This window comes from Passer domesticus, chromosome 4, assembly GCF_036417665.1.
Source record: "Passer domesticus isolate bPasDom1 chromosome 4, bPasDom1.hap1, whole genome shotgun sequence".
Taxonomy (NCBI): Eukaryota; Metazoa; Chordata; class Aves; order Passeriformes; family Passeridae; genus Passer; species Passer domesticus.
The window spans coordinates 70985377-71001008 of NC_087477.1; the positions used below are offsets into that span (position 1 = coordinate 70985377).

The window sequence follows — 15632 nt, forward strand, 5'->3', positions numbered from 1 at the left end:
TTTGAAACATTATGCCTACTGATAACCATTGGGAGATTGTGTTCTGAACTTTTTTAGCTCTTTTAAAAGCTTTGCTACATTTCATTAACTCATATTTTGCACAGCTGTTACTTGGTAAAAGTTTCAACCTTTTCTCATTGTTCACAGCCTTGGCTAATCAGCATGAGAAATGAATGTTAGTAAGACAAAAAAAAAATTCTAACAATTCAGCAAGAGTAGGAGGAGAATCAGCATGTCTGGCAAGCTTGTGTGTTCATTATGAACCAGGACAGCTAGCTCTGATTATTTAAAATTGCAAAAACTTAATAAGTATGTTTTCTAAATATTCTCAAACTATTTACTAAATAGGGTCAGCTTTGTACTCCAGAGTACTGACTTGAAGAGCTGGACTCCAAATGGAGTAGGTGATGTTGGCACTTGGGATGTGGGTGGTGCTGAAGAGATGATCACTCTGGAATTCAAAATTGTTCTCAGCTCTAAGACAATTTTTGGTTTAAATTTAGAAGTGACAGAATATTGTAACACATCATACTTGCTTTCACTGTCATTAAGTTACTCAATACTACTTAAAAATCAGATTTTGAAGGCAAAGACATTTCTTTTATCTTTCAAATGAAAGACATTGACAATGCTTTCTTCTGTACACAATATTAGATCATGGACACTTATTTGATGGCCACTTTTGATCAGTGTCTTGGTTTGAAAAGACAGGAGTCTGTGAAGGAAGGCAAAAGCCTCCTGTGAAATGGAAAAGGTAAACCCCCTCCTTCCGAATTATCACAATTTCAGAATTAAAAGGGCTCTCAGGCAAAGATATGGGAATGGGAATAACAGTTTTTTACTAGGAAGAAAAAAACTAAATAACAATGTAATTTAGCACAAGCAAAAAACCACTGGCAGAGTGAGAAAAACCTGACACCCTGAGAAGTCAGGGTGTTGATAGTAGTCCAGCCAGCTGGTGGCTGCTCCTCCTGGAGCGGCGATCTGCAGAAGGGTGTAGATCCTTTCTGAAAACGCGGCGAAGGAGCAGCTGGGCCTTGGTTCCTGATTCCTCTGGGAAATCCAGCGAAGAAGGCTGTCTGTGGTCTCAGAAATGCTTGTTTTATGGTGGCAGGGATGCTTGGCTCCTCCCTCTGGGTGGAGCATCTCCCAATGGGATGATGTAACTAATCTTACCAGCCACAGTGAGTAATTCAATAGCCCATCAGCAGGAGATTATCTTCCTGGCAGTGTCATTGTTCTTGAAAGAGATAAGAAAAACTGCCTAACCCCCAACAGATGGCAAAAAAAGAATACATGCTTATTTTACAAGCCAGGACAATCAGTTATACCATGAACAGCTTCAATAGGTGAAGAGTAGAAAGCTTTTTCCAGCTCCAGTAGTTAATGTAATGTCTTTTAGGTTGCTCCTATTTCAGAATCAAAAGAAAAATACCAAAATAGTCAAATATTAAAGCCATTCTCTCTGGGGCCCCACATAATAGTTTTTAGAGAGTTTTTACCTTTAAATATTGCAGGATCTAAGGCAGGCAGTGCTTGGCATTTTACTCTTCCCTGTCATCACAGGCCAGGATTTCACTCAGAAACCTTTACACAGCACTAAATATTCACATAAATACTTTTGGTGATGAGAAAATTATTGATAAGCAACACAAATGAGAGCTAGTCATCAGGTTAAAAATTAGCAGGACTGGGTCCTTGTTCATAATCAGTACTAATCTCCCCAGTCTGTGGTCCTAAAGATTTATTGTGGAGCTAAGCAGGATATGACTGCTGCCTCCTAAGACTGAAATTAAAACCATCTCTACAAGTTGCTTCCTGCTTTCAGAATATGCTCAGCAGGAATTATTACAATGACCAGATTTGCCCTGGGCATTTATCTGTAATATTTCATCTGACCTACATGCACAACTCAACCAGCTCAGGATCTGCCCCCCTCAGGGCTGGCTGGGTTTGACCAAGTTCCTGCACAGTGGCACTGCTGGCAGCAGGTCACAGATCCACTCCCTCAGCCTGGCAGCAGTGCTTACTTGTTTTAGTCCTTTCACAGTTACTTAAAGGACATAAATCTTACAATTTATTGAGATGAAACATGATAAATGCCTAATCTGCTCCATGACATTTTGTGCTTCATATTTATGAAACTCAATAGTTGCTTTACTCTGTAATTTTTGGTGTTTTCTTTATTTGTGTATATGTGTTTTTCTTGGCAAAAAATTCTGCCCTTGCCTATTCCCAAGATTTAGAAACATAAGATTCTCTTGGGGAAAAAAAAAAATCTTGCATAGTATTTATTTAAGAAACCATCAAATAACATTTTCACAACCCCCTTCAAAGTCTATGCTTTTGTCAGCTGGACAATAGCGAGGGAGCTATCAGAGAAAAAGGAAGAAGAAGAAGAAGATCAAATGTCATAGAAGTTCACAAAGGTGCTGAAGCTGGAAGAGCTCCTCTTGCTCTGGCTGCTGCTGTCCTGGAAGGAGGCAGCTCAGCTGCAGGACAGCCCTGGGGGCTGGGAGCCCTGAAGGAGCAGCACCACTCTCCCTCCTGCACTCTGCTTGTCTTTCCAACAGCCTCTCAGGCAAAAAGCAAACTCTGAAGGGGTTGTGGGAAGCAGAAATAGCAGCTAAATGCCAGGCTCTGCCCAGCCAGGCTCTGCCAGCTGACTCTTCAACCTCAGGTGCATCCTTGGCACATTAGATTGAGTGCTCAGCATAAGTGCCTACAAACATTTCTAGCCCAAGGAAAAATCACTGCTTGGAAAAAAAAATCACACATAACACTCAAAAGTTGAGTTTTTTCAGGTATGATAGCCCAGTGACAATGGCACTGCAATCATGCCAGTTTGGTTAGACCCCACTGTTATCTGGTGGAGCAAATAGAGTTCTGTCACTTAGTGGTGACTAATGACTGTGCTTCAGATGTATCCCAGTGCAAAACAGAAGGAAAAACATAGAGTAGACAGCTAGGTATTAGTCAGTTATTCCTTGTATACATTCAGCAGAGTATGAAGAATGCTCACAGACTTTAAATATCTTTTCTGTCATGATGGTAGTTGATCTTATAAAATAATGATTTTCAGATAATTGCTCTTTCCAAATGTTTCTTGTGCAATAAATTCAAATAATAGTTATGCACAGAGAAACAAGCATCTCAGACCCAAGGGGAGTTTTGTTTATGGGTCAATAGTGCAGCTATGTGATTCATTCCCAAAATTACATGTGCAGAGATCTTTTTATTCAAAACAGGGAATGTATTAAAAAAAATCCTTTCATTTTAATAATTATATTCAGTTAGTAAATCCATTCCCAGAATGATGGAAATCATATGCAGCATAGGGGAATAATTATATATATTTTTTCATGCAGAGTTCTTTATATTTAGATTATTTTATACATATATATACGCACACAAAAACATATGAAATACAGCTTTATGTGCTGTACAACATAAACATTTTTTTCTATTTTTAATAGAAGTAGTTCAGTAAACTGTATCTCCTTGCATCATGTATGTCTTTACTAAATTGCACAAACTGAAGCACTTTTCCAGACCAGTTCACAGATTTATAAATTATTTATGTATCTGTCAGAGTTTAGTGATTTGGTTTCTTTAGTTAGAAAGGAGAAGTTCTAGAAATCATCACTGGAATAGTTCTAGTCCTTCAAATAGAAATACAACTGTGTATAATTAGTGAAGAGGTATTCCAGGTCCCTGCTGCTTTGGCTTTTTCTACATTTACACCCAGTTATTGATGCAAAGTTTGTAATATCTGTGTGATTCTGGGAGAGCTGTCTGTGCAAATCCAGGGCCAAATAACAATAACAAATAACAATAGGAAAATCATAGTTCTTGTAGAACTTAGAGCAGCTTAAAAAGCCACTGAAACTAAGTTTTTGTGAGTTATTTTCAGTCAAGTCCTACACAGAGCATATTCAGAAATTCTCACACAGCTTAACTAGCAGCTTTGAATGCCTCATGAATTTTTATGATCTTGTTAATACTGAAATAGTGGAGTCCTTTCTATATTGCTTAGTTTATGTTGGCAGTAGAATGGGGAGTTATATTAATCTATTGATGCCTGCATCTTTTTATGCACTCTAGCAAAATGTGTGTAGAAAATAACATGTGTGATAACATGGATTCAGAATTTTTGGGGGTTGACTGCTAAAGCCTGGGTTTATACATGACAGGATGGCTCAGGTACAGCAAAACATTTTTTAATTTAGTCTCCCAGGCAAAATCCACTGTTTTTTACAAACAGGAACTGTTCCCCTTGTTTGAATTTGCCAAGCAACTTTAGAGGTGCTCAGTGGGTGCTCTCAGCCTGCCTGACCAGGTCAAAATCCTGGCTTCTGGTGAGTGCTTTCAGGGAGGAGAAAAATCACATTATTCAGCCTACATGTTGACTCCAAAATGACACCAAGACATTGAGAACACCCTTTTTCTTAGTCTCAGCTGCTTCTTTTAAGCACAATTCTCCCAGCACCTTCCCTCCCCACATAGATCCAGCCCACTCCTCATACTATCCACCAATTCCATTGTTTTCTGCTTTCTATCAGCTTACACAGCACTGCTGCAAACAGCATTTTTCAGGTCTGTGATCCTGCAGGCTTTTCATGAGAATTGTGATTTACACATTTTCACTCCCACTTCAAGCCCACCGCTGGTGTGGTTGAGCCACTGCTCAGGGCTCACAAGGAAGTGCAGTTCACAAACCAAAGCTGCAGTTCAGTCCTGCAGGTCACAAACCAAAGCTGCACTGATGAGAAATGAAACCAGTCCACAGAACCCAACAGTTATGGAATCATTTGGGTTGGAAAACACCTCTAAGATCACCAAGTCCCATTCTTGACCCAGCAGTGTCAGGTTCAGCACTAAACCTGCCACATCTACTTGTCTTTTAAACCCCTCCAGGGTGTTGACTCCACCACTTCCCTGACAACGCTTTGGAACAGGCTGCCCAGGGAAGTGGCTGAGTCTCACCTCAGAGATTTTGAGGAAGAAGTTCTGTGGTGCTGACAGACATGAACCTCTGAAAAAAGATCAAAAGAACCAGGGCTCAGCATAAAGAAAACCACCACACAGAGAAAAGCCATGTATATAAGAGGTTGCTGCAGAAATGGAAGACATAAACTGTGCTCTTGCTGGATTCAACAAGAACTAGTGGGGGTCAGTTGCAATTTCTTTTTTTTTATATACCAGCAAGGTCAGTATGACAGTAGAGTAGATGTCTGTGGGAGCTGGGGAAGGATTTTGTCTGGTTGTGCTAAGGAATAAATTGTAGAAAAGTGACTTAGTTGCAATTAACCCCTCTCTAACAAGGCACTAGTTATGGTTACTTCCATGGTTTTCCCATGGCCATTTGCAGCAGTTTTCTGCTGCTCACAGGTTCAAACTTCTGGACTAAATCTTTGGCAATCAGATACAAGGCAAGATAAAACCTTTATCACAACAAGACTATGAACAGCTGGAAATCACAGAGTGAGCAGTAATGCAATGACAATTTCTCTTACTCTATAAGTGCCCTGAATCCCCCACCCCTGGCTGGGAGTGAGAAATATACAGACACAGGTGTTTCTAACTCCACGTGGAATAATCTGTGCTTCAGCTCTCTTCATCCTTTTTTCTTTTTCCACACTATAATCAAAGCCTTTCAGTGCAATTCTCTGAACTGAAAGAAAACAAGAGATAATTGTTGAATCTTTGAGTGACTTCACCCAGAAAAGCCTCTCTCCTGTTATCTGTATATTTCTGTCTCCAGCAAAACCATGCTGTACAGATGAGAGTGTTTTTATTTGCTCAGAACTTATTTCACCCTGAATTTTTTTACAGTGCAGCAGAGAAAAAGCCATAGCCGTACTGAGTGTATCACTTCTAGATAATAACTGCAAAATGGGGTTACCTTCTCTCATCCATACAATATCCACAGACCCAGAGTTTAACTGTGCTCCACCTGGCTGATGGAAAAAGTCCAAAAAAGGAAATCAATAGGAATCAAGAAAAGTTTTAGTTAGCATCTAAAATTCAAAATGCTACACATACCAGTCTGGAAAGTCCCTAGTGATTACACCTGAGCATCACAATATAGAAATGTCACAACACTCAGTTACACTGTGTTTTAAAGCCACATGGAAAAAAAAATTGCTGCTAAATAATTTTATTATCTTGGTTCATGGTTCGGCTTTAGTGGTGGCAGTGATTTGTGTCAATATTCTGGAGAAGGAGATTCCAGTTTGTGTTATCTGGATGGAACCAGTGGGTGGTGTAAATATGCTCCTCATTAAGGCTATGTTAAATGAAAAAGCTCTACCAAAACCCATTGAAAACTTCCCAGGTGCCTTGCTGGGCATTGGAACTTGGGAGGCAGAAGTTTATCTTCCCAAATGAGTCACAAGAATATACACTCACACAACACCATGTTGAAAATAAACAGAAAATGGAGACTCTTTAATATATACTCCAATTTCCCAACATCTGCTCCACAATAAACTTACACTGCACAGTTGCTGAATATTAGTCCTTTCATCAGCAGAGGTAATTAACTTTGAATAGCTGACTATCTATTTCCAGTTGTTACATAATGTTTTACCTTAAATATCTCTCTTGGAAGAGAGACACCCTGTGAAGTACATTTTAAGGATCACCTTTCAACAGCACCAACGTGGTCATGGTTATAATGCCTGCCTCGGGGTGGGTTGTGCCCTGTGACCTCTCCCAGCAACTCCTCAGGTGTCACTGTGGCAATGGCTAACACCACACAACAAGCAATGAAGTTCTACTGCTGCAAGAGCTGCTGCAGCAGTAAAGGGTGAAATGTGCTTGCAGGGAGGCTGGGAAAATTCAGGAACCCATCTGCAGATGCTGCTGGTCCTCCTCTGAGAGCAGAGCCGCGGGACCCCCGAGGAGCTGCTTCATCTCCACCCGTCTGCCCAAGGTCGTTCTGTCCCATCAGAGAGGGCATCAGAGCCATGGGGACATCTGATGGCTCTTCCCCTTATGAAGATTGTCAGATGAGCCTGAAAGGAGGCAGGGAAGCTGGCCATGCCTATCACAGGCAGAGTGCTTCTGAGCAGAATAAAACAGAACACCGCACAGACTGCAGTGGCAGCAGTGGCTGGAGACAGAAAGGACCCAGCATGGCTCTGGACCCAGAACACACAGGCAGGGGGAGAGGAGACCTCTAACATCCCCAGCTTACTTTTTGGTGTGTAGATTTCACCATAATTATCTCTCAGGCTCTAGAAGGCCCTGATGCAGGTACATTATTGCATGCTCAATTGTAAATGACATTCAAAGCCAGAATCCCCTTCAGTACCAGTAACCCTTGGGGTAGAAGGGGCCTGCCTTCTTTCTCTGTCCTGTCTTTCCACTATTACTGCTATAAAAGGCATTTGCAGTACAACAGTAGCAAATCCACACTTCATGTCTCATCCTGGGCAGTTACAACTTATCTAAAACATCCAAATGACTTCAGGAAAAAAAAAAAAACAACCAAAACAACTTTGCACAATGAAAACAGAGGACACCTGAAATCAGGGCAGTGGCCTGAGTTTTACACTCATAAAGTCTAAAAGCATTCTTCCAACAGCATAAGAAAAATAAGGGCTAGAATTAAAATTGTTCCCTCCCACCCAGAGCCCAAATCCCACTGTTGGACTGACACTTCCTGTGCTCAGTTCATCCATTATTCACAGAACAACACTAGTGAATGGAAATATTTATTATAAAATACTAGTGATAAAGGACAGGCTTTTCAAGAGACCTTGAAAAGCATATGAGCAAAAACAGAGGTGGCTATATTTTGACATGAAATTAGTATGGCAAGTTGGGCCACGAACATCTTTAAAAAGGGCTACTCTGTCAGCAACTGAGCAATGGGAAAAGGTCTGCAAGTGGGTTTGAAATCTGTCTCTTCTAAATTATTCAAAATAGTTTTTTAAATGTTGTAGTTTGTGTTGGTCTTTAAGGAAGTAAACTCAAATGCCAGCTTTTTGTAACATGGTTCCTACAGTTATCAAATCTGCCTCTTTCAAATTTCTGCCCAGATTCTCAGTAATCTAATAATCACCTTCCAATTTTACAGGTTACACAAATTACTTTTAAATAGAAAGATATGACAGGGAGAGAAATTCACCTAACAAATTATCTAAATTATTCTTTCCCTGTCCATCTTGACATTGCTTAGCTTGTCAGAGATAGCAGGGTTGCTGGATCACACCTTTAATCACTTTGTGCCAGAAATATCAGGCTGGAGAGCCGATAAATGTGTGCAGTTTGCAGAAAGATTAAGAAAAATAAGTACTACCTGGATGCCATGGTGATAAGTGCATGATAGCATTACATTGCTTCCCACCAAAAGTATTGCCCCAGCTGTAACCAGGGCTGGATGCAGGGCTTTGTTTCCACAGTTACATAATGAAATTTTAGATCAATAATGTAAAAAAAAAAAAAAAAAAAAGAAAAAAGAAAAAAAATTAAATCATAGTTTCCTGAAGTAAAAATGATCCTCTAAATTCTGGTGAGACTATAAATGCTATTGTGCCTATGTAAGTTTGCAGATATTGGCCCTGGGTGTATATCACTGTAATGGTGATAAAGTCCCAGTCTTTTACACCCATCAAGAAGAAATGAAAATTTCATGCTAAGGTGAAATGTGAAAAATTGAAACTTTCCTGATGACAAAGGATTTTCATAGGGGGAAAAGACTTACAGGTTTCCAAGGCACTGAGAGGCATCCACAAAGGCTGTCCTTAGTCCTGGGGCTGCCTGCCTCCTGCCTGACACTCAAACTGTGTCCTAGGGAGTCCTTCCCTCCCTTGGTTATAGGGCAGCCAAGGAAATGAGACACACCTGGTGAAAGTGAGCCTTTTTTTCCTAAAACTGCCTCACAAAGGGATACACATACTGTGGTAAGTGTAGGCCACCACAAAGCCAAAGAGGTGCAACCCTTCTTCAGTGATCCATACAAAACTGGTGTCAAGAGATCAGACCTTCAGCTGATTAATGAACACCTGGTTCTGCATGAGTTACAGCCATGTCCATGCTTGAACAGACCTGTGGGCACCCCCATCCCATCCTGATTGGAGCAGGAGCTTTATCCATGGCCTGACAGTTCAGCCCAGCCCCAGTGAGATGAGCTGGGTGAGAGAATCCAGCTCCAGCCTCTCCTCCCATGCTCCTGAGCAACCAGGTCTAGCAGAAGGTATCACTGCCCACGGGAGTGGGGCTGGAACTAGATGATTTTTAAGGTTCCTTCCAATCAAAGCCATTCTAGGTTTTTTTCCATGTACCGTTTTCTTCAAATAAATATAGATTTATGCCATTTTTTTCTTCCTGGATCTTCTGGCTGATTCTTAAGCTTAATCAAGTTCTGCTGATTCTGTTGAAAGCAGACACTAAAGTGTGATGGTAATTACTTCCATTGCAAGTACAGATGAGCAAACTATTCAGTGCACAAGATTTCTGCTTTTCAGGAAAAACCATCCCCATCTACTTATGGCATTTATCTAAATGTGCTTTTAAAACAATTTGGCAAAGGAATAATTAGTATTGATTTCACAACTATCAAATACCTTTTCTGCTATCATGTGATTTTCAGTGAGCACCAATAATAAGGAAGAATGAAATAAATAAATATTTGAGTGATGTAAGTTTGAATATGTGGACACATCTTCATTAAAAGAGTTGAAATTTTTGGGATCAGGCATCACAAACCTATGTTTGTTCAGTCCCTTTTCCTCCCTCTTCTAACACTGCAAAATTTGTCTTGTAAGCTTTTTCTGATCAACTCTCCAAAGCTGAAAAAAATCATAGAAACATTGAATGGTGTGAGTTGGAAAGATCCTTCAAGATCATCAAATTCCAACCCCCTGCCATGTGCAGGGACTCCTTTCACTATTCCAGGTTTCTCAAAACCCCATCAAACCTGGCCTTGAACACTTCCAGAGGTGGGGCATCCACAGCTTTTCTGGGCAACCTGTTCCAGTGCCCCACCACCCTCATGTAAATGTCTTCCTAATATCTAATGTAAATATGACTCCTTCAGCTTAAAATCATTCCTCTTGCCCTATCACTGTATCTGTAATCTATTTTAAAGTGTTCCTGGGAGTAAAGTGGATCTAAGTCCTCACATCCACACAGCATTACACCAAATTCTGTGTCTATGTTCCTGGAAAGCCAATGTTCAAATATTTCAGACCTAGAGAGTTTTTAAAAATTAAGACATGCATTGGATTAATGCACACACATGCTTTGAACCACCTGGAATAAACCGACATCCAGGCTTCTCCAAGATACTTCAGGCATAACAGCCAGGTATCTGGAACTGATTTCATTGTAACATTACAGCTGCCAGGAAAAAAACATATTTTTCTATAATTTCACAAAGTATCCTACAGAATGTAATCAATGTGCACTGTGGTCCACAATTTATTACTTATAAAGGCTTGAATTTAACTCCCAAAGCACACGCTGTTACTATACAATATAACACAAGTAATTTCTGGAATCATTTTCCTGTTCTTTGGGATTAAATTCTATGTTAGAAAATTCCCCACAAGCTTCAAAACAAAAATGGTGTAAAAGATGGTAAATGCTCTGATTTGGGCCAAGTCCATTACTGAAATAATAAACAAAGGCAAAATTTATTGTGTATTGGAAGCTACTTTTCAGATCACTTCAGAGAGGACATGAATCTGTTGTGCCAGAAATGGAGATAAATGTCTCCCTTAATGTATATCTCTCTTTTCACTCCAGTAGAGTAGCAGGTTATATTTAAATTCCAGAGGACACCATCACCTTGCCCCTCCTGTTGGTAAAGATATTAGCCCCTAAATTTGTTCCTAAACAAGTCAGTATTTGTTAGGCTCTTGTCCAAAGACTGACATTCACGAAGGTCTGCACACAAGTCCCATTTAACTCTCTAAATTGCACCATTCTTGCAGAGCCAGGATTTGTGTTTCAATTGAAATTGTAATTAGTGATGTTCATACCAGCTGCCTCACCTCTAGTGGAAACCTCCTGCCATCCCTCACTGCACACTGACTGCTCCTCCACACAGTCTTGCAGAAAAGCTGCTGGTGGGACCCTCTGCCACTGCTGCCTCTGCTCCTGGTCCATAGCAGGGACTCCTGGCTGCACAGCCTCCATGCACACATCCTCCTGCACATCCCACCTGGGTCAGGTGGCAGCAGAGCTGCACAGAGGAATGGCACTCATCTCAGTGAGATGGCCCAAAAAATAATAATATTCCTTATGTTCTCTGACAGTTGAGCCTAGGTTTGTAGATGGAAAGGGAACATGCCCAGGCACACTCTAAATTTACAGGTGTCTAGCACAAAATCACTACAGACATGCCTGGCTCAGTTTTGGCCCATCCTGACCAGCAGACTCACAAAAACTTCCCAGGCAGAGTCAGGGAGTTGGGACAAGCAAAGAACCATTCCTGACAAACAGTTTCTCATTTCTCTGTCATTCCTTACAGGAGATCAGTGTGATGAGTTCATGCATCTAGATAATAGGTCAAATTTCCCCATTGTTTGGAGAACATGTTTGTGTGTAACACTATAATATCTTTCAGAAAAAGAGTTATGCAAAATTTTCTGGAGTTTTTGTTGGGTTTTTTTTTCAATATGGAGCAGGAAAACAGAAAATAAATTCCAGGTTCACACTCACCAATGTTTTCCTATCTGCTGGTCCCTAAAAATTTTCCACAGGCTCCAGATTCCTGTAGGACACAAAGCTCGCTGACAGGAAAATTGCTTTTCTTAGACACTTCCATGTACTTTCTGAAATAACAGCTGGTGCCCCAGTGACCAGACTCAGGGAAAAGCCAGTTGTCCAAGCACAGTACTGCAGTTTGAGGGTGAGGAGAGCCGCCCTTCTGTTCTCTGCATTTTTCATACTGTACTGAAGCTCCCTAAAAGACAACTGCCTTAATTCTTTGTGATCGTTAAATGGCAGGAGATGACTCATTTTGAACTAGCAAAAAAAAACCAAGAAAGAAAATGCCAAAGTTCTTGAGTTCAGCATTCCAAAAATGAATTTCAATTTGACAAGCATGAGTGGAAAGAGCTCTTCACCAGACTTTGAACTGCATCTCTGCTTAGCCCAGGAGCAGCAAAGCACAGGTCAGGCCGGTGAAATACACCATGGAGAGCAAAACAGAGAACTGACAAGGAAGACATTTGCATTCACAGAAGAAAAAAAGCAGAATAATTCTTATATTAATCTAAAAATCAGATGAGGATTTTGTTTTTAACAAAATAAAAGAGGGGTGGTACACAATTCAGTCTGCTCCCTAGGAGTAAAGCTGTTGCCATTCTCCACAGTATCTCCAATGGTGCATAAATCAAAATCCTGAAAGCAAAATGAGATGATTCATCTCTCAGATGGGCATCTGTCTTGCTGAGAGCAATGCAGAGTAACCAGTTACATTCCTGGAGAAGGTATTCTGAGGAAACAGACTTATAAGTAAACTATCACCAGTTGAGGGTACTGTCTAGTGACAGTGAAGTTTTCTACATCTTGTAAGATGTGGTCTCTTCTCAAGCCCTTAATTGAGTTATTACATTCATACATTTCTGAAAGCCATGGAACCATAACCTTTCCAGGAACATTTCCCAGTTTGATTTCAACACCCTGGTAAAGAAAAATCAACTTTTCTAGAAAGGCAGGTTTGCACTCCTGGGGGAGGTTACTTTACTGCTCAGGTGCAACAAAATAAAACACCCACATTTTGGGCAGAAGAAAACACAGCTTTAAAACAGAAATACAACACAGCCTCAATCAGTTTGTCTGCATACAGTGGGCATGCACTTTCTGTTGCCTGAGAAGCCCAAAAGAACAAAAAGTGGAAGAATATAGGAAGTTATCTGTAATATCCTAAAACAAGCTAACAGGTAAAAAGTTGTAACTAGAACTATGTAATAAATATAGTTTACTGGCCCTCTGGGCATATTTGTCTTCGCTTGCTAATCTATCTTCCATTGTGACCATCGTTAACATTTCAAAATGTCAGCAGCTTTCAAAGAGCCACAGTGTCTTTCAAAGTGAATAGCTTAAAAAAAACCAAAAACATCTTCCCCAAAGTTCATTAGTAATGCAGCACTGTTGCCATAGTTGATGCTTCATGCTGATGAGGTGGAAGCATTGTGAACTCGCATATTTTTATTTTATTTTAAATTAGAGGAACCATCCCATGAAGGCTCACTGCAGGTCAAGGGTGGCTGCCCAAGCTGGAGAAGCCAAGCTGAGGGACAGCCCTTCCTGTCACAGACACAGCAGTGAGCAAGAGACCAAGGACAAAGAACTTGCAGACAGCTTCACTAAAGAAAGTTTGGCATGAATGAGAACAGCTCCAGAGCAAGTGAGTGAATGACATGATGACAACTAGATACACAGATGTATTTTTTTCCCAAATACCATAAAAACCCTGTGATATAGGGAGGGCCAGCAAAACATGCACCAGCAGGAATCTAGTGAGCTCTTCTTTTAGCCTCTCCACAAGCCCAACCTGAAAATCCATGCAGTTGTACACAACCAAGTGGTATTTTGTAAAACAGAGTGGAGAAAAAAAACATATTTATGAGGTATAAATCTTCTGTCAATTGCCTGCGATGGAGCAGGCCTTCCTGGTAAGGTGAGTCATGAACTTACTTTTTCTCCATCCTTGGCAGGCAGAGCAGCATGTGCTACAGGGGCATCTTAATTAATTTAAACTAAAAAAGAGTAGGTTTAGACTAGATACTAAGAATAAATTCAGCAACAATTCCATACCTCTTAGCCATGGCTTGCTTCATTCTGAACATCAAAAATCCCAAAGACAAAATTTGCATCACAGAAAGATTTCCTAATGGCCAGCACCTGAGTACAAAATATCCAGGCAGGAAAGACACACCTGAGCTGCTGAAGGACTTTGTCCCTCCAGGTGAGGGAACACAGCCTGGCCTCCAGGCTGAAGCACAAAGGAACAGGTGTCTGGCTTCCATACTGTGGGAGGACTCCCCAGAAGGGATACACAAAAAGCTCACAACACGTGGAGGAGAGCTGTCCAGGGCTGGTGCCAAATACATGTTCTTGGATTGAAGCTTGGACGTCAGTTCTAAACTGTAAAACGGGTGATGAGCTTTCAGGTTTTGGGATCCAGAGACTGAGATTTGCTGGGAACATGTCAGAGAGCTCCTCTGAGCTCATTCCCTTCTGTGTCTCTCACCTGGCATACAGAAACCTAGTTAAAACACAGCAAGAAAACCTGGATTTATTGCTTTACTTTTGTGTGAGACGGGATGTTCAAATTTCAATTTTGCAGGAGAAATTTAGACAAAGCTGCTAAACATTTCCACAAGATTACTTAGGCTTCTGGGGACATGTCCCATGTGTCTTCTCGATCTTTATCTCCTCAAACTAAAGGAAAAAAATGTGTCTTTCTAGCCCTAACTAGGAATTGCTGTGTTGCCAGCTCTTCAGTTCAGATCATGACTCAAACCTGACAATCACGAGACAGAAATATCACCTTCTAGTCTAGGGGAAGCTAGGATGGTGAAAAAAATTACCAAATTTCATCACTATTCTCTTTACCTTTCTATTTCACCTCCCTTTCCCACACAGCTGTGATAACTGTTAACGTGTTTCCTTGCTAATTGCACAGAGGGTGAGTTTACTTTTATTCTCTTCAAAAGAAAATTACAGTAATTTTCAATTACTCACTTGATTAGTTTCCTTCTTAGTTTCTTCCCTCCTGTGTGTCTTACCCCCTGTCTTCCTCCATACTCTGCTCTGCTCCCTCCCATTCCTCCCTCCTTCCTCCAGCCTCCTTCACCTCCTCACTGGCCATGGACACATCCCTAATTTACACTGAAGGGAGAAAGAACCACACTGATCCCCCAAGCCATAGACAGTCCTTTGTTGTCCCAAGCAGCAGCCCTACCTGCAGCCACAGGACCAAGGTCAGCATGATGGCACCCATGTAAAATGACCAATGATTGGGACCATTCACAAGCCTCAACTTTAGGGTGGCATCCTGCAATCTCTTCCATTTTGCAGAAGTTCCTGCCATGGAACATGACTTTTTTTTGTCTGTAGGAACATGAAAAAATAGACATGAATGAAAAATTGATGAGATTTTCTGTCCTGGCTGCTGCCTTTTTTTTTTTTTTTTAGAACCGGTGTGGGATTTACCATCTATATATATAGATATAGATGAGATAGAGATAAAGATATAGATAGATAGATAGACAGATAGATAGATAGATAGATGGATGGATGAGGTGTGTAGTCCACTCTTTATTTGCACTTCACTGTGAAGCTGCATGATTGCACAAGATATCTCAGCCTGCCCTCACTCACCCGGTCTCCTCTGCCCCTGGTACCACCCTAAATAAAACAAGTGCTTTACCTCCTCTACTGTTCAGTAAATCACCACAATGATGGCTACAGAGTGACCAACAGGTAAGGGGAAAACAATGGTATCATCAGGGGAATAGTAAAAATAGAAAGACAAGCTTTACCTGGAATTGTGTCTGCTTTTGTCAGCCTGTGTCATTTTTATCTGAGTTGGAAAGAAAATTTTGAAAATTATTTTTTACTTGGATTTGAAATTGGTACCTGAAAAATAGCTCCTAAATAAGAAC

The 15632-nt window shown here is 40.8% G+C and overlaps 2 long non-coding RNA genes across 4 annotated transcripts in view; both read right to left on the bottom strand.

Moving 5' to 3' along the window:
- The window catches only part of LOC135299509 (uncharacterized), a 54446-nt gene extending 39193 nt beyond the window's left edge, over positions 1-15253 (bottom strand). Inside the window, exon 1 of the long non-coding RNA XR_010361483.1 lies at positions 11677-15253. This is a non-coding gene — a long non-coding RNA (uncharacterized LOC135299509). The remainder of the gene's footprint in view (positions 1-11676) is intronic.
- On the bottom strand, positions 1043-11264 carry LOC135299508 (uncharacterized). 3 transcript variants are annotated; one of them, XR_010361482.1, is made up of 4 exons: positions 8714-11264; positions 6593-7019; positions 5906-5960; positions 1043-5035 (listed from the first exon to the last, which is right to left on the bottom strand). It is a non-coding gene; the product is annotated as an uncharacterized LOC135299508 (long non-coding RNA). The 3 variants fall into 3 exon arrangements; XR_010361481.1 differs by lacking the exon at positions 1043-5035 and adding an exon at positions 5427-5674; XR_010361480.1 differs by lacking the exon at positions 6593-7019.
- Positions 15254-15632: the final 379 nt, after the last annotated feature.